This window comes from Ovis aries, chromosome 1 (assembly GCF_016772045.2).
Source record: "Ovis aries strain OAR_USU_Benz2616 breed Rambouillet chromosome 1, ARS-UI_Ramb_v3.0, whole genome shotgun sequence".
In the NCBI taxonomy this organism is placed as follows: domain Eukaryota; kingdom Metazoa; phylum Chordata; class Mammalia; order Artiodactyla; family Bovidae; genus Ovis; species Ovis aries.
Genome location: NC_056054.1, coordinates 157,044,661 through 157,063,716, shown reverse-complemented (window position 1 = coordinate 157,063,716; position 19,056 = coordinate 157,044,661). Strand labels below are relative to the sequence as shown.

The 19,056-nt window shown below is 37.4% G+C and overlaps 1 long non-coding RNA gene across 5 annotated transcripts in view; it reads right to left on the bottom strand.

Annotated features, from left to right (window-relative positions):
- Positions 1 to 17,749, bottom strand: part of LOC105611303 (uncharacterized) — a 31,574-nt gene extending 13,825 nt beyond the window's left edge. For 2 of the 5 annotated variants that reach the window (XR_009597840.1, XR_001433851.4), the window contains exons 1-2: positions 17,622 to 17,749; positions 2,747 to 2,850 (exon numbers count right to left, since the gene is read on the bottom strand). This is a non-coding gene — a long non-coding RNA (uncharacterized LOC105611303). Of the gene's footprint in view, positions 1 to 1,218; positions 2,851 to 10,163; positions 10,353 to 17,621 lie in introns of those variants that run through there. The other 3 variants (XR_006055807.2, XR_006055811.2, XR_009597839.1) reach the window with 3 other exon arrangements.
- Between the last annotated feature and the right edge of the window lie 1,307 nt (positions 17,750 to 19,056).

Genomic DNA, 19,056 nt, shown 5'->3' with positions numbered 1-19,056 from the left:
TTCATCCAACCTAGCATTTCGCATGATGTACTCTGCCTATAAGTTAAATAAGCAGGGTGACAATATATAGACTTGTACTCCTTTCCCAATTTGAACCAGTCAGTTGTTCCAAGTCCAGTTTTAACTGTTGCTTCTTGACTCACATACACTTTTCTCTGGAGACAGGGAAGATGTTCTGGAACTCCCATCTCTTTAAGAATTTTCCACAATTTATTGTGATCCACACAGTCAAAGGCTTTAGCATAGTCAATGAAGCAGATGTTTTTCTGGACTCCTTTGTTCATATGTCCATAGCACCACTGTTCACAATAGCCAGAACATGGAAACAACCTAAATACCAGTCAACAGATGGAATGATAAAGAAGATGTGGTACATATATATACATGGAATACTACTCAGCCAGAAAAAAGAATGAAGCAACGCCATCCGCAGCAACATGGATGCAGCTAGAGATTATCATACTAAGTGAAGTCACTCAGAAGACAAACACCATATGATATCACTTACATGTGGAATCTTAAAATACAGCACAAATGAACCTGTCTGCAAAACAGAAACTGACTCATAGACACAGAGAAGAGAAGTTGGTTTCCAAGGGGAAGAGGGGAGGAAGAGGCACGGGCTGGGAGTTTGGGGTTGGTAAATGCAAACTATTACATTTAGAATGGATAAACAAGGTCCTACGGTATAGAACAGGGAACTATATTCAAAATCATGTGACAAACCATAAAAATTAAAGTCACTCAGTTGTGTCTGACTTTTTGTGACCCCATAGACTAAACAGTCTATGGAATTCTCTAGGCCAGAATACTGGAGTGGGTAGCCTTTCCCTTCTCCAGGGGATCTTCCCAATCAAGGTCTCCCGCATTACAGGCAGATTCTTTACCAGCTGAGCCACAAGGGAATCCCAAGAATACTGGAATGGGGAGCCTATTCCTTCTCCAGCGGATCTTCCCAACCCAGGAATCGAACTGGTGTCTCCTGCATTGCAGGCGGATTCTTTACCAGCTGAGCTACCAGGGAAGCCCCGTGATAAACCATAATGGAAAAGGATATTTAAAAAACACAATATACAAGTATATAACCAAGTCACTTTGCTGTACAGCAGAGATTGGCACAGCACTGTAAATCAACTACACTTCAATTAAGAAATATTTTTACAAAAGAGAGAGAAGCTGCCACAAGTACAGTGAGCCGACAGCCTCCAACAGCAGTACCTTCAGGTTATACTCCAGGGTTCAAATTAAGGCCAAGCTGTCTTCAAGCAGCTCCCTGGAGAGACTAAACACAGCAGGTTAGCAGAGCATGCAATTTCTTCCCAATTCGAAACTATGGACAATTTTGCACCAGCATTCCCCATTGGGCTGACTGAGACTTTCTCAGAGCTGCAGCGTGGTGTGAGGCTCTGCCTCCCGGATCTTGCTTCCCCTTTCACTTTCACATGTGTCAGACTTTCATTGTAGGTGGCAGACTTTTTTTGACCACTTTTGGTTCCTCTGCTTTTCCCCTTACACATGTGCGATCTCCACTATAGCTCTTGCATTTCTAACTCCATGTTGGTGTTTGTTTCCAGGACAACACAGATAGAAGAAAATTAGTGTGTGTGCACTTAGCACAGCACAGCACAGCATGGTATTTATTTAAGAAGAAAGCCCAGCCCAGAAGACTTGCAATCTGATTTTTCCCATACGCTGCTACAGGAAATGGACTACCGTTACCCACCATGCTCTGCTTTCCTTATTCCTTGTCCCATCAAGGCTTGCAGTGAAATGAATTTTGAGCTATCAAAAATAGATGTATTTTTATTATACATCAATAGAGTCTTTTTATTATAGCCTTCCATGGTTTGACATAAAGTATATTAATAGTATAAAAAGAATAAAAATACTATTAGCTCTTTAACTTACTTGTAGTTAACCAAATAGTCTCATTTTGTAGATCACAACTTAAGATATTGGCTTGGCAGCACCAATTAGATCATTCTTGTTTACTTTTTTGGCTTTAAGAAATCTGTGAGTGGTTTCTGATTTATTTAGAGTTAACATTTTCCATTTTCAATCTGTTGCTACTTTATAAAACACTGAAACTGAACAATTCAGATAGGAACAATTCACAGGATCTCTGAAGACTGTATAAGCAAATTATAAAAGAACACAGAAATATAAAGAAAAGAATTGTTTTTAAAAACCTGATGAATTTTGGAAATGCAAATATAATTTCAACATTTTAATTTTTATATTAAGGCATATTGACTTAGTAAAACATAAAGGACCTCTCTAATTACACTTAGTTTAGCTGTTAAAACACCAAACTTTTTTCGTTAAACATCAAATTTGTTAAAATATCAAGAGATTTATAGGTGCTCCTCTATCTCAATCAAATCACTGGAGTTTATAGTAGACAGTTTGTATTTCTCTAGACTGTAGCCTTTCTCCAATTACAGATACTTAGCCTGACAGTTAAGTATTCAAATTGGAGACATTTTATGAAAAACATGTGGTTTGTACTGGTGTGACTATGATTATTTACATTTCAATTTTTACCATGTATTAATCTGCATACTGACTATTTTGCTCTGTGGTTAGCATCAAATGTTTGGCACTGGGATATTTATATAAAATAGACTACTGTGGTGATACATTTCTGAGTTCACTGTTTATTTTTTGTGTCCACAAAACCCACAGAACTACTAGGTGTCACATGACAGCTGCATTGCAACAAATTTTTGCTCAAAGCCACACTTACTTTTGCCCCAGTTTAGTAGATTCTTATTGTATGTAATCCAAGGCTTGTCCTTAGAAGAAAAGTGCCTGGCTGCATATCACAGGCACTTTCCTGCGATTTTTTTCCTGAAATTGTAAATGTTCAAATTAATTCCAGTATAATAAAGACAAAAAATAGCAACTGACTTGTTACCTTGCATAGTAATTTTAATTAAACTTATCTTGCCAACATTTTCTTCATTGCACATAGCCTTAAAAAAACAGATGTCAGAAATCTTTGGGATATATTTTATAGATAAAGTAAGAATATAAACAAATTTCTGGTACAGGAGTTAATTCTGCATTAAAGGGGCTCAAGCTATTTAGTAGTAAAGTAGAAAATGTAAGAAATCACTTGATAAGACTAAGAAAATAAAGCATTTTAGTAGCTGAAAATATATTAGGGATACACTGGTATCCCATTAGCCCTTGTTTCTATTAGACATATTCTAGAGGAGGAGACAGACAATAAGTAAATATACATATGACTTAATGTCAAATAGTGAAAGGAGCTAATATTAATAAACCATGTACTTAGAGAGCAACTATTCTAAGTAACTTTAAAAAATAGAAAAAAAAAAAAGCTGGTCCTTGAAGAAATGGCTGATTTCAGATCTTGGGCAGTAATAATAAAACTTAAGAGTATCTTCTTATACCAGAAAGTAAGAGAATTATTAAAGATTACACAATATCATATCAAAAGGACTCAGAGGCCAACTTGAAGAACCTCTTTATCAGTCTAGATTCAGCTAAGGGAAGAGCCGCACAATTAATATGGGAATAAAAGGGTCTGTTATAAAAATCTGAATTTACAGGAGTGTGTGGAAAAGCTGAGAAAGCAGCCAGAGGATCACATCTCTAATTCTTCAGCATGAAGCTGAAATCAGTTTGAAAAGAAAGAATTCTATAAGAGTTTAAGAAGCTGTCATTCCACCTACAGTGACTCTCAAGAGTGAGCTCATGGGCAGATCTGTGAAGCCAATGAATCTGGCCACAGCCAACTCCTGCAAATAATGGCTTCTGCTTCCACTTTCAACTTTCAAATTTTGCGTGCATTCCTGTCACTGACAAACTCTGACCTAAAACCACACAAGAAAGGGGACTCTGGAAAATGTGGTTTCCAGACTTAGAGAATGTGGCAGGACTTCCAAGCAAATGGTGGCTCCCACTGCCCTAATACAGACAATTTGAATGCAGTATAACTACGATTAACTAAAATACATCAAATAAGATTAAATCCATGAGTTAATAATGATCCTAAGATTGATTGCAAAAAAAAAACCCTCAATTATTTCCTTTCCTTATGACATGACTGTAGTTCTTCTCATCAGAAGGGAGAGTATTTTTCTCCATCCCTTGCATCTGGACTGGCCCTCCAACTCTATTTGACCAACAGAATGCAACAGAAAGGACAGTGTGCCAGGTCTTAGGCCTCAAGAAATAAGCATGCTTCTGCCTGCTCTCTTACACAGCTGAGCTTTCTCCTTTTTGCCACCTTCCTACCATGTTGTGAAAAGGCCCAGGCTAGCCTGCTGGTCGATGAGAGATTACATGTAAAAGAATTAAGTCATCTCAACTGACTGAGGTCATTCTATGCCAGCCAGCTGCCTGCTGACCAACAAAGCTCAGCCTGGAGAAGTTGAACTGCCCAGATTACTTTTCAAGCCTACTTTTTAAACAGTTTTATTGAAATATAACAGATATACAATAAACTGCACATATTCAACCTGTGCAACATGGTAAATTGTGACATATGTGTACACACATAAAACCATCACTGTGAACGATTTGACAGATATATCCATCATCCTCATTTAATTTTATGAATGATCAGAGAATATACATTGTATGACTTTAATCTTTTTGAACTGAAACTTGTTTTATGGCTCAAAATACGGTCTTTCTTGGTAGATGTACCATGTGCATTTGAAATGAATGTCTTCTGTTACTGTTGAATGGAGTAGCCTATAAACGTCCATCAAGTCAAAGTGGTGGTACTCTCCTAGTCTTCTCTGTCATGCATTAATAGACTTTTCAATAAAGAAAAAGATAGTAAAAATATTAGGCTTTGCAGGCCATAGAGTTTTTGGCACAATTATGCAACTCTTAAGGTGGAAATTAATTTATTTGAGATCTTTCTTTTTTTCTTTTTTTGGTTCTTAGTGCTATAACTTTCCCTCTAAGTAATGCTTTAGTGATGTTTCAGAGTTTGATGTGTTGGTTTTTATTTTTGTTCTATAAAAAAATATAGGCACTGACTACTATTAACTTTTCCCCTAAATACTACTATTTTGGTACAGTGTGTAAACAGCCATAGACACCTTCTGTTGTGATGCAAAAGAAGCCCACAATACATACAAGTGAAAGAATGTTAACATAATAAAATATTATTTACAAAATCAGGTGGGACAGACAGAGGATGGATGTCGCTCCCAGGCCATAGATCACTGAACTCTAAGGACAATTACTGATTTTACATCTACATGTTACATTAATTATTAAGACAATGGTATTAAACTCTCTAAATATACTTGTAAACTTGCCAAGTTCTGCTTATAGCTATAAATTTTGTTTCATGTATTTTAAAACTTTCTTATTTGGTGAATAAACATTTAGGAATGTTTTGTCCTTTTGATAAATTGCCAATTTTACCATTGTGAAATGACGTTCTTTACCCTGCTGAAATGCTATGCTCTGAAATCTATTTTGTATGATATTAATGCATGCATGCTAAGTTGCTTCAGTTGGGTCCGACTCTTTGCAACTCCATTGAATACATCCTCCAGACTTCTCTGTCCATAGGATTCTCCAGGCAGGAATACTGGAGTGGTTTGCCATTTCATCCTCCAGGGGAGCTTCCAGACCCAGGGATTGAACCAGGGTCTCTTACGTCTCCTTCACTGGCAGGTGGGTCCTTTACCATTAGCGCCACCTGGGAAGCCATTCTTTCTTTGATTATTAATAGCATGGTGTATCTTTCCATTCTTATACTTTTAGCTATTTCTATCTTTATGTTTGAAGTGTGTTTTTTTGTAGGTGGCATACAGTTGGGTCTTGATTTTTTAACCCAATTTGACAATTTTATCCTTTTAGTTGGGGTGTTTAGACAATCTGCATTTAATGTAGATAGTATGGGTAGATTTAAATATTTTATTTTTCTACTTTATTTGTTTGTTTTTTCTCCCTTTTCCTTCCTTCCTTCGATTTAATTAAATATTTTATAAAATATTATTTCCATCATTTCCTTATTAGCTGTAACTGACTGCTTTGTCATTATTGTGGTTGCTTTAAGTTTTATTGTATATACCTTTATCATCCTTGCCTCGCATGCAAGCTCAGTCGTGTCCGAATCTTTGTAACCCCATGGACTGTAGTCTTCCAAACTCCCCTGTCCATGGAATTTTCCAGGCAATACTAGAGTGGATTTCCATTTCCTACTCCATTGCTTTATCATATGCATCTTCAAGTATATAAAGAGAACTTTACAATAGTACATAATTCCGTCTTCTCTCCTGACCTTTGCATTATTGTGGTCATATTTTTTGTTATACAGCTTGTCTGTTATAAACTCAACCCTGTACTGTTACTATTTTTGTTTAAATAATCAATTATCTTCTAAAAGATTTAGATAATAAAGAAATACTCATTTACCCATGAATTTACCATTTCCGGAATTATTCATTCCTTAGTGTTGGTCATATGTACATCATTTTCCCTCTAACTGAAGGATTTCCCTGAATAACTCTTACAGTGTGGGTATACTGGAGATCTTTCAGCTTTTGTTTGTCTAAAGATGTCTTTATTTTGCCTTCATCTTTGAGATATTTTTCACTGTATATAGATTGGACACTTTTTTCTTTTCAGCACTTCAATGTTCTTGCTTCACTATCTTCTTACTTGCACTGTTTCTGACAAGAAATCTGCTGTCACATGTATAGACTGTGTATTTTGCATTTTTTCATCTAGTTGTTTTTAAGATTACCTTGGTTTTGAGCAATTTGATTATGATGTACCTTGGTGTATTTTTACTCATGATTCATGTGCTTAATATTTGGAGATGTAGCTTTATAGTTTTCATTTAATCTGGAAAGTTTTAGCTGGTTTTCTTCAAATAATTTTTCTATCTCTTCCTTTCTCTCCTCTCTTTAGGGACTACAAATATGTGTAGATTAGTCTGCTTCAGTTGTGTTGCAGCTCACAGCTCTGTTCATTACAAAAAATTCCCTCTTTTCTGTGTGATTTATTTTGAATAGTTCTATTGTGGTATCTTCAGGTTTATTAATCCCTAAACTTTTCTTTTAGAGTCTCTAACCTGCCATTAACTACATTCAACATTTTCATTTCACACATTGCCATTTTACAGATTTAGTTTGGATCTTTTTAATGTTTCATTTCTCTCCTTAATTTGCTGAATGTATGAAATAAAGTTATAATAAATGTTTTAATGTTTTTGTTTACTGACAGGTGTGTCCATTCTGGATGGGTTTTGATTAAGTAGCTTATAGCCTCGTAACAGTAAGTCTTACTCTCTTGCTTCTTTCCATACTTAATAATACTTTATTGGCTACCAGAAAATCTAAACTTTATCTTGTCGGGTATTGGGTATTTTCTACATTCCAAAAGGATTCTTGAACTTTGTTCCGGGTTACAGTTTTGTGACCTGAAAATAGTTTGACCTTTGAAACTCTTGAATTTAAGATTCTTAAGTAAGATCAGTTCAGTGCTTAGTCCATTCCCAGGTAATCTCTAATTCTGAGACAAGACCCTTCCATGGACTGTTCCTAACACTTTATAAATTATGGGTTTTCTAGTCTGGTTAGTGGGAACAAACACTATCTGTGGCCCTGTCTGAGTTCTAGGCACTGCTGCCTCTAATCTTTCCTGTTAATTCTCCTCCAACCTCAGGTAATTTCCTCACATGCATATGCTGATCAGTACTCAGCTGATACTTGAGGATATACCTCTATTTATCCCCACAGTTCTACCAATGAACAGTTCTCTCTTCTCTGGTACTATCTCCTCTGAACTCTAGTTTCTCTGCACTCACTAAAATCTTGCCTGTATCTCCTCGATTTAGGGAGTATACTGGGATCTGCCTCAGCTTTCCCTTCCTTTGCTGTGGCCTCTAAATCCCTCCATGTTCGTACAGTGGGACATCCATGAGCTTACCTTGCTTGTTTCATGTCTCTCAGAGATAACTGTTCTTTGTTGTCTCATGTCCAATGTCTCACAAATTGTTGTCTCATTTATTTTATATTTTTAAATATTATTTTAGCCAGGATGATAATCTGGACCTTGTTTCTCCATCTTGGCAAGATTCATAAGTGCTTTATTGTTTTAAGCTATTGAGTTTGTAGGGGTGGGGAATGGGAGAGTTTTTTCAACAAACTGATATAAATCCCACAGAGAAGCCCAGTGAATTACAGTCCATCCGGTTGCAAAAAGTCAGACACGACTGAGCAACTTTCACAACTGGTAACTGCTACAAGATGCTGAGAAACTCATTATTTTGAAACTTCTTCTTTTTTTTTTTCAAAGAGAACCAATCAAGCATTTATCCCACCTTTCCCGTATGAACTCTACTGCTGGGTAACCAAAAAAATTGATCTGGTTAAGTTTTTCTTTATAACAGTACTCTAGTTACTAAGATAGAACAACAGAATTGAAGTTTATCATTTTAAAACTTCTAGTGCATTAATGGATCAAGTCAATACCAATCAATTTCTGCCTGTGTCACTAAAGTAGATAATATAATTTCTGTTGGAAGAACACCACAACCCCTATGAAGCAGTTTCACCAAGAAAACCACATATGATCCAACCATCACTTCACAGGAAATACCAAAGAAAAGTAGCAATGAAACTCATTAGCAAAATCCAGAATGGGAAATGATACAGGACAAATGATCAATTTTTTTTTTCCCAATAAATAGACTACCGAGGGAAAAGGTGGGGAGAGAGAAAAGGAACTTATCAACAAATCAGTTATATAGCTTATTTAAACATTGATTCAAACAAAGAAAACCTGATATTAATGAGTAACTTGGTCCTTTAAGCACTGACTATTTGCTACATTAGATAATTATTATATTTTCCCAGTTCTTTGCTAAATGATTGACATACATCAGTGTATCAGTTTAAGGCATCAACATGATGGTCTGATTTATATACATTGTAAATGACGACCACAGTAGGTTCATCTAACAACCATCTACACATACAGATGCAATAAAAGGACAAGACAGAAGAAAAAAGTTCTCCTTATGGAACGCTAACAATTTATTCTTACAATGACTTTTTATATATCATTCAACAGTATTAAATATGGCCATCACATCGTTCATTACATTGCTAGTATTTATAACCGGAAGTTTGAACTTTTGACCACCTTCTTCCAATTTACCCTCCCCCACACTCTGTGACCACAAATCAGATCTCTTTTTCTATGAGTGGTTTTCTCCCTCTCTCTCTTTTTAGATTCCACACATACGTGAGGTCACACAGTATTTGTCTTTCTCTATATGGCTTATTTCATCTAGCATAATGACTTCACATTCCATCCATGTTGTTGTAAAAGGTATGATTTCCTCTTTTTTTATGACTGAATAAATATTCCATTGTGTGTGTGTATGTGTATATCAAGACTTCTTATCTTTTTTCCAGTTATGATAATGGTATTATGGTTGCTGAATGAAAAAAAAACTCCATAGAAAATATTCATGGATGAAAAAATATTTCTGGAAACTACTTCAAAATAATATAGGAGGGGAAAGTTAGTGAGGAACAAGGTAAAACAAGCTTGCCCATGAATTAGGTAGCTTTTGAAGCAGTTCAGTTTACTTTCCTATGTCTGGAATTTAAAAAAAATAAACATAAAAAAGAGGATAACATAAGGAATAGAGACTGTATGACAATGAGTGCTGTTTTATTTGGGGCAATTAAGGTTTCTTTTTTAAGAGAAAGCTTTTGTTCAGGAGACTTTTGAGAAGAGGCTTGATGGAAATAAAGCTGCAAAAGGAGAATTAAAGTAAAGCGTCTGCCTACAATTCAGGAGACCCGGGTTCGATTCCTGGATCGGGAAGATCCCCTGGAGAAGGAAATGGCAATCCATTCCAGCACTCTTGCCTGGAAAATACCATGGACGGAGGAGCCTGATAGGCTACAGTCCACAGGGTCGCAAAAAGTCGGACACGACTGAGCGACTTCACTTTCACTTTCATAGGATTTTTCCGTTAGAAAGCCACTGATGACATTTATGACGGGTGAAGTGTAGGGGATGAAGTTTGAGTGCAGAGAGTTGAAAATGAGCAAGAGGAGACAGCATTATTCTTTCCAGTAGCTCACTGAGAAGGTCAGAGGACAGAGAGAGACAGGGGAGGACGCATCTCTACCCAGAATTACCTTCTATTAGATCCCTTCCTGGGGCCACTTTTTCTGATCCTGTTTACTTTCGGCTTCAGGTACTTGTCTCCCACCTAGCTGTCGGTTCCAGCCCTGCATAATTCCTTTCTGGAGCTGCCTTTAAGCCCCATATCACATACCAGTTACCACAAAGGGGTGATTGCTGGAACTCGTGTGCTGATGGAGGCTTTTCTTTCTTCAGCTTTTGCACAAACTGTTTTTTCAGTTGCTTCCTCCTTTTGTCTGCTCTCTCCTATCCTGACTTCTGCCTTCATTATTCGCTTTCTATTTTCAACCTTGTCTTGTTTTTTAGACTAGATTTTTAGCATTGTCTTCTTACCCATAATCTTTTTACCTGTTTATTAAGAATTAGGTCCTTTCTGTACACTGTTTGGGGCTGCATATCTCAACCCAGCCCCTGGAGATATGGGGTTTCCTGATGATATACCAGAGGAAACCACAGATTCAGTTGTTAATCTACAGTTCTGGATCACCTCCATGGCCATTTCATGCCCAAATTAAAGTCCTCCATGGAGAGCCAACCTGGCACTGAAGGTAGAACATTGCTCAGAATCCCTGGGCTCATTAACCATTAACAGGGACGAGGGCAGAACTGCTGGCTCTGTGTCAGAAGCCCAACCCCCTTCGCTCTGAGAGCCTTCTGGGCTCTGTGCTGTGTTCTCCTGGAAGTTCAGTCCTGCTGCTCTCTAACTTCTGTGTGATAACATGGAAAGTGTGCACAAAAAACTTTTGCTGAATGATGATGTATTATGATGGTTATCGTGACGAAAGAGCTTGGGCTCTGGTTTCCACTGCAATCTGAATTAGCTGCTGCTCGTGACTGGAAGACAACCCCGGTTATCCAGATGTAGGCACCAGACACATATTTTCTCAAAAATATGACTATCACTTCAAGGAAGTTAACTGACTGTATTTGTTGCCAATGATAACTTTCAAGCAAGGGAGAGCACCTCACACATGAGGCTTGTTTTAGTACTTTCCCTACTTAACTTTTCTCCACAATTATCCAAACTGAAGCCCAGAAAACTGCTTTCAATTAAGTGACTCATCCCATATGCTACTCAGTATTTGAGACAATTCACTTGTGTAATTTTGCGTGTGTGCGTGTGATAAAAGAGCTATTTCCTATAAAATCGGATTTCAATGCCAACAACTATACTTTTAAAATGTAATTTAGCAATTTTATTATCTTACCAGTAAGGGGCAGCAAACAACAATGTTTGTTTGAAATACTAAGCTAATTTGGAACTTGTTCTCCTATTTTTTGTTTTATGAATACATCTCTGATCCCTTTTCCACTCTTTCTAGTAATATGAAGCTGCAGAGACGGATGATTAAAAGGTCACCCAGAAAATAGTAAATTGTAACATTTAAAATATAATTCTAAGAAAAGATAAAATCTGCCAGCCCTTTGTGTTGACACATGGTGAAATCTCTTATAATTTCCAAATTACATCCTAGGAACTGCCACACACCAAGTATCCATAAAACTTACTCATAGTCTATTAATGAGAAGGAAAAGGTGAAAGTAGCATTTTGCCTTAATTTTGTCTCACAAAATACTGTTTCTCATCTGAGCTTTAGTCATCTAATTAAAAAATTATTTCACTTTAATAATTATTGATTACTTTGGTCACCAGACAAGAAGAACTGACTCACTGGAAAAGACCCTGATGCTGGGAAAGATTGAAGGTGGGAGGAGAAGGGGACAACAGAGTATGAGATGGTTGGATGGCATCATCAACTCAATGGACATGAGTTTGAGTAAGCTCCAGGAGTTGGTAACGGACAGGGAAGAAGCCTGGTGTGCTGCGGTCCATGGGGTCACAAAGAGTCAGATACAACTGAGCGACTGAACTAAAATGATTAAGCATGCACCATAAGCTAGCAACCATTCTAGGCAGTGGAGACAAATGGTAAGCAAAACTGATATAATACCTGTCTTCCTGCTGCTGTTTTTTTTTTTTGAGTTGGGGAAAGTTATCCAAACTAAGATAGGGGCTAAAGGTAGACAACATAAAGAGAAACTTTGGACACCGAATGTGAACAAAGACTAAGATGCTAGCGAAGGATGGACAAATGCCAAGTTCCACAGGTGCAGAGATTTATTCAAAAACTTCATTTGAATTTTTCACTCTCTTTCAGTGAATCTTTCACTTTCTTTTTAAAAAAAATTTTATTGGTGTATAGTTGATTTACAATGTCGTGTCAACGTTGGTTTCAGGCGTACAGCGAAGAGAAGCAGTTACACATGTACATATATCCACTCTTTTTAAGATTCTTTCCCCATATAGGTCATTGAGTCACCCTCTTTCAGAAACTTCACTTAAATCTTTCTAATCACAAATGCTGGTGTGAAAACCCATGTTAACTTTATTTTTCTTGTATTTCGATGAGCACGCTATCTTAAGAACCCATTCTTCTGAAGAATAAAGCTTAATTTCCAGTAAACTCTATTGCTCCAGGGATTTCTGAATATTTCGTGCTTTACTCAAATTCAGAATCTGCCCTTCACATCCCTCTTTCTTCCTGTTTGGGAAAGTACATCTACTTCTCTTGCTCAGTCTGTGTCAATGCCACGTTGTAATCTTTGAAATGTAACTCACATTATAAGGTACTCTGACACCCTCTTTCCATCATGGCGTCAATATTAAGATGTGATTGCAGCCAAGATCTGATCTTCTGTAGTGTCTTCCTGTACCCGTAGGGCCCCTGCAGGGCGGATGCTTCTCTCTCTCACTTCTACATCTAGGGTCTTTCAAAAGAACTCTCACGCTACCAGTGGCTCTAGGATGCTCCCTGGGCCTGTGTCAGTCCCATTTCTGCCCCCATACACCTATATGTAAGAGATTGCCACTGTACTTTTCTAGAGTAGCTAATTCTGTGGGAACTCAGCTGCTCAGGGTCATACTGGAAAGTAGATGCAAAAACTTTTCACTCTCAAGAGTCCCCTCAATACATTTTGGATTTTCTACCCCATAATTTGCAGTTTAATCACTGGGGACTAAATCAGACAAATATTCTCTTCTAATGCTATATGTTACATTTGCATCACCTGAAGGCCAATATTTAACATTTATTCCAGAGAAATTTCCTTGAATGAGGGAGGGTCAACTAGCAAAAGAAAATGCAGGGGAAAAAATAACATCAAGAAATATTTCATATATGGACCTCTAGGTTGAACTACACTGTGATTTAAGAATCAAACCCAAATCAACATTTAATTTCTACCTTAAGCATATTTCTCTGTTTTTTAATACTAAACTCAAAAGAGGTCTCCATTTCTCAGTCATCTAACAAGTAATAGTTCCAAGTCACATGGCATCTAGGCAGCAGAAATAGAAATACTTTGTAAGATTTCATGAGCATTCTTGGTTCAAGTTCAGGAATATACATCTGTACTGGAATATGGGGGCGGGGGGGGGGGCGGGGTTGCTTTTTCCAGAATTCCAATGTTACCTGTAAGTTTTAAGTCAGCCTGCAGAGGGCAGCAAATACGCTTGCAGGAGAAGTTGATTAGCAACAAAGCACGAGAGCTAGTTCACGTTGTTTGAAGTCAACACCAAATGATTTCATTTATGTAAGGGAGTTTTTGTGGCTTTTTTGTTTAAGTAAAAATTAGTGCTTCATTGCTTGTTAGTAAAAAAAGAAGCAGTCAAATCTGTTTAGCACTTATTCCTCTGGTACTTCTAGATCTTTCTTGCAGACAACCAGGACTTACTGTACCTTGGCTCTCCCTGTAGAACATCACAGATGCCAGGCACCCAGAATTATACCCCCTCCAACAAAAATAATTTTCTTGTATCTCTGCTTGTGCCTTCTTCTATGGGTAGCGATAATTTATCTAGAATGCACAATATCTTTAACAGACATATATTATTAAAACCTAAGTATCTAAAATAAAGCCATTAATAAAAAGAATAATTTGTATTGCAGGGCTCCAAAATCACTACGGACAGTGACTGCAGCCATAAAATTAAAAGATGTTTGCTCCTTGGAAGGAAAGCTACAACAAACCTAGACAGGGTATTAAAAAGCAGAGATATCACATTGCTGACAAAGGTCTGTATAGTCAAAGCTATGGTTTTTTTCAGTAGTCATGCAGAGATGTGAGAGTTGGACCATAAGGAAGTCTGAGCACTAAATAACTGATGCTTTTGAACTGTGGTGCTGGAGAAGACTATTGACAGTCCCTTGAACAGCAAGATCAAATCAGTCACTGAAATCAACACTGAATATTCACTGGAAGGACTGAGGCTGAAGCTGAAGCTCCAATGCTTTGGCCACCTGATGCGAAGACCCAACTCATTGGAAAAGACCTTTATGCTGAGAGAGATAGAAGGCAAAAGGAGAAGCGGGTGGCAGAGGATGAGATGGCTAGATAGAATCACTGACTCAATGGACATGAATCTGAGAAAACTCTGGGAGATGGTGAGGGACAGGGGAGCTTGGCATGCTGCTGTCCATGAGGTTGCAAACAGTTGGACACAAACTTAGCAACTGAACAACAATTTTTACAGTAAGGTTTACTTGGCTAAGGACCGTGGAATGAAGCAAGATTCCTCAATATCTAAATCAATAATCAAATAAATAACAACAACAACAAAACCTACAAAAGAGGGGAGGATAAAACTTAACAGCAGCAACAAGACAAAGAATCACAATCTAATGCCATAAAGAAATGGGGTCAAAGAAAGACAAAGAAAATGCTGCCATGTTGTATTACACCTCTTAACCTTCCCTTCATCTCCCAGAAGAATTACCATGAAAAATGAGTTTAGAGTATTTTGCAAGTTCTCATTAATGTCATTTAATTTAGAAATACATACACAGAGGAGTTAAGTAGGCATCCCTGAGAAAAATAAAGGAGAGACGCATAAAAATAAAACCTTAGTCGAACATTCGTTAGTGGTAAGAAGAGTTGATAAGCTGAATATCTTGAACGGAACTGTACGATGTTGGAATGACAGCCAACCCAAGAATTCTCTCACAACAGAATCTCTGAAAAGAACTCAGATGCCAGGTCTACAGCAAGGGTAACACTCATCCACAGCAGGGCTCTACCCCTGCCGTCCACACACACACAGCCTGCACCTCTGCCATCTCTGCATGCCTTTAAGCTTGAAAGAAAGACCAACTGGGTACAGGAAAGACGGGAAGTGATTCAAGGAAAATCTACACTATGTTCATCTGGGTAGTGGTATCTGATGATAAATGTGGCCAAGATAAATCACATGGCAATTACAGAACTATGATAGAGCAAAAAAGAAGAGAAAAAATGGAACAGAGGGCTGGAGGGGAAAATAGAAGAAAGGGAGGAAAAAAGGAAGAGAGACATAGTTCATCAAAAGCAAAAGTCTGGAAGTAAGCATATCGAAAACTACAGAGTGCCCAATGCTTTATGCTATGCAATAACATAATATCAAGAAATAATCCAATAAAAGAACAGCCAAAATTAAGATGAAATTAAAAGGTTAAAAAGAGATTCAGAGATAAAACAATCTGAACACTGATGTATAATTGTAGATGTTACCAATAAATCATAATACCAGAAACACAATGTACTAAGTATCAGACCGGCCCTAAATGCTGAGCAAAACTATCTTTAAAAATCTTAAATGTATGCAAGTATTAACCAAGAAAGCTAACACTAAGGCTAAAAATGAGTTAAAGGCAGGAACTCCAAAAGGTAAGTAAAGCACTGAGATTGCTTTTTGCCTTAATGGCATTGCTGAGCTCAGATGATCTGAGGCATTAATTTTTAAGGTTTCAGGGATAAGAGACAAAGCTCACACTCCACTCAAATTAGGGATTATATTAGGAGTCTCCCTTTTAAATGACACTAGACCCCCGAAGTGTTATACTCTCAGTTTAAAAATGAACTAGAACTATACACTGATACCAATCTGGAACTTGGGGGAAAAAGAAGAAAATTGCCCATCTTGAAACATGAACATCTTAATTCTGACTGGAGGTGAAAAAAGGACTTCTCCTGAAAATTCATAACCACAGTCTGACTTCCATTTAATATTGTATTCTGAACACAGATCACATGGTATTATGAAACACACACACACACACACACACACACACACACACACACACTCCTCCAGTCAACAGGTAGTTTAGTTTAAATTGATATAGCACTGTAATGCCCACAGATGTCTCATGGAAACAAACGCTAATCCTTCCATGGAGGAATCCACCTTCGTCCCAAGCTTCAAAGAATTTTCACAGATCAAGTTCAAATAAAAATGAGTGCCTGAGGTAAAAAGAAAAAATGTCAGTGAAGACATATGGAAACAAGGCACCATAAATATTAAGGTTCAAGAATCTTCAGATACAGGAATTGTCAGAAAAAATAAAAATCAATTTGTTTAAAATGTCCAAAATATAAAAGGCATGAAAGTCATGCGTAAAGAATACATATTTAAAAACCCAAGACTTCTAGAAATGAAAAATTAATAGAAATTTAAAATTCCATGGATGGTTTACAGCAAATTGTCTGTAACTGAAGTCCAGAGATACAAAGAAGTAGAAAAATATGAGAGACACGAAGGACAGAATAAGATGGCCTAATAGATATCTTACTGGAATTCCACAAGGAAGAGAATGAAAAGAAGGCGGGGAGGAGTGAGCATGAGGTAGGGACTATATTTCAAGATACTGACTGAGAACTTTTCACAATTGGTGAAAGGAAACAAGTATTAGAAGCAGGAACTCCAATGAACCGCAAAGAGGTCAACTTAAATCCGAATTTAAGATCCACTACAGTTAAATTGCAGATTCCTTAAAGAAAAAAGGGCTTCCCTGGTAGCTCTGATGGTAAAGAATCCACCTGCAATGCGGAAGACCTGGGTTCGATCCCTGGGTTGGAAAGGTCCCCTGGAGAAGGGAATGGCTTCCCACTCCAGCACTCTTGCCTGGGGAATCCCATGGACAAAGGAGCCTGGCTGGCTACAGTCCTCGGGGTGGAAAGGAGTCGGACACGACTGAGCGACTTTCGTTTAAAGAAAAAAGAAAAGATGATGGAAAAACATCTTTAAAGTTATATGGCAGTTTTTTTTTTTTTTCCAGAGGAGGAAATTTATCCAAATCTTATTCTCTACCTTATCTCTAAGAAATAGTTTGTCTTATTCTTTCCATAAATACTTGGAAAAGTATATAGAGAAATCCAGGCTTTTTGTTGGTCAGTTGGAACGGTTCCACTTTATTTGAACGGTTCGATTTTATTTCAGTTGACACCCGCAAGATCTTTTAAGACCAGTGTCAAGATGTCCTATGAGCATCTGTATCTTTAAACAGGCAAACGTGGTATTCTGATTGCGCTGTCCCCACAAAGTTAAATTCAGCTGATTCAGGCTGACAAAGTACGAGACAAAGTCTGCCCTAAAGACTCATCAAGGAGATCCACCGCTGTGGCAAAAAAATCATTACCAGCAAGCTGAGTAGTCTGAAGTAAACTCGCCAATCTTTTACAGTCAAGTTAGCTCTGCACGAACCCAGTAGCTGACACGGAGCGCAGACGTCTCGGTACTCACGAACTCGCGGGCTCCTGTGACTGCGCATGCTCCAAACTCCAAGCCCTCGAACTTCCGGAATGGGACCGAGGCCTCCGGCGAACACAAGGGGGCAGGAGTGGCTGCGGGCTTGTCTCCAGTGCTGGCTGCAGGTTTCGATTAACACTGCGGCAAGCGAGGCTCCGAGACTCTCGAAAGTTCCACCGTATAAATCGCAGCTGAGTATACTAAATTGATGGTGTAATCTAAAGAAGAAGGATGGAGAATGCGGAAGAGAGGGAGGAACGAAGAACCAAGTGTAATTAAACAACTCACATCTCTCCAGGAAGTAGTTACCTAAGTACAAAGATTTGAGAATAGGTGCAGATGTTTGTTTGTTTTTTCCTTATTATTTCCTTCTAATATAGTTTTAATAACTAGTGAATATATACCTTTCTGTATGGAATATGGGCAAACAGGTTTTATTTAATCAGCACTGTAACCTTTTCTTCCTGTCCTCATAAGTGCCAACGTTGTTTTCACTTCGTCTCTGTTAAGATTTATTTTGAGAGGGAAAAGGTGAAACAAGCTGTATCTCAAAAATCTAACACATACATACAACGTGATTACAGTCACAACTCTTCTTAGGAACTCAAAAATTAGAACTCATTGTAGGAATGAAGAAAATTCCTGTCCTTTTTCATTTGCTCTTGAATGTTTTTTAGTAACAACATATCAGTAACTACTTTTTACTGATTTCTCTTTTAATTTAAGAAAATAAAAGGAATTGTCTTTACACTAAACAGAATTTTACAAATAATAATGTGAATTCTTTGAGCTAACCGAAGGACCAGAAGTGAAGTTATTGTAGGTTATATTGTTAAAGGAGACTCATTTTATAGCTCAGTCTTCTATAAGCACTGTGGGAAAACATTTGAACACATAAAATCCATGTCTGCTTCATATTTTTACTCTTCCTTTATAGTTTTTATTTTTATTTTTTTGTCATAAAACTTTATTCAAATTTGTTAAACATAAGTGATCAGCTGTATTACATTGACAGTGTCTTTAGTAACACTTTCATAAAAGATATGGGACAATTTTTGATAGAGTTAATACTAAATCTTGGTTCTAATCCAGCATTTCTTTGGGAATCTAAAGTGCTAGGGTGCAGATATGAACATTTGTTTTCATTTGATTTAATTAGGGATAAAGTTTAAACTCTTTAAAGCCATAGTTGTCAAATATCAATGTGCAAATAATTTAACTGATAAATTTTTTTTAATAAAATACAGCTTAACTGTCCTTTTTTACTTCTCACTCCTAATTCTTTAAGTCTGCTGTTGCTGCTGCTAAGTCGCTTCCGTCGCTTT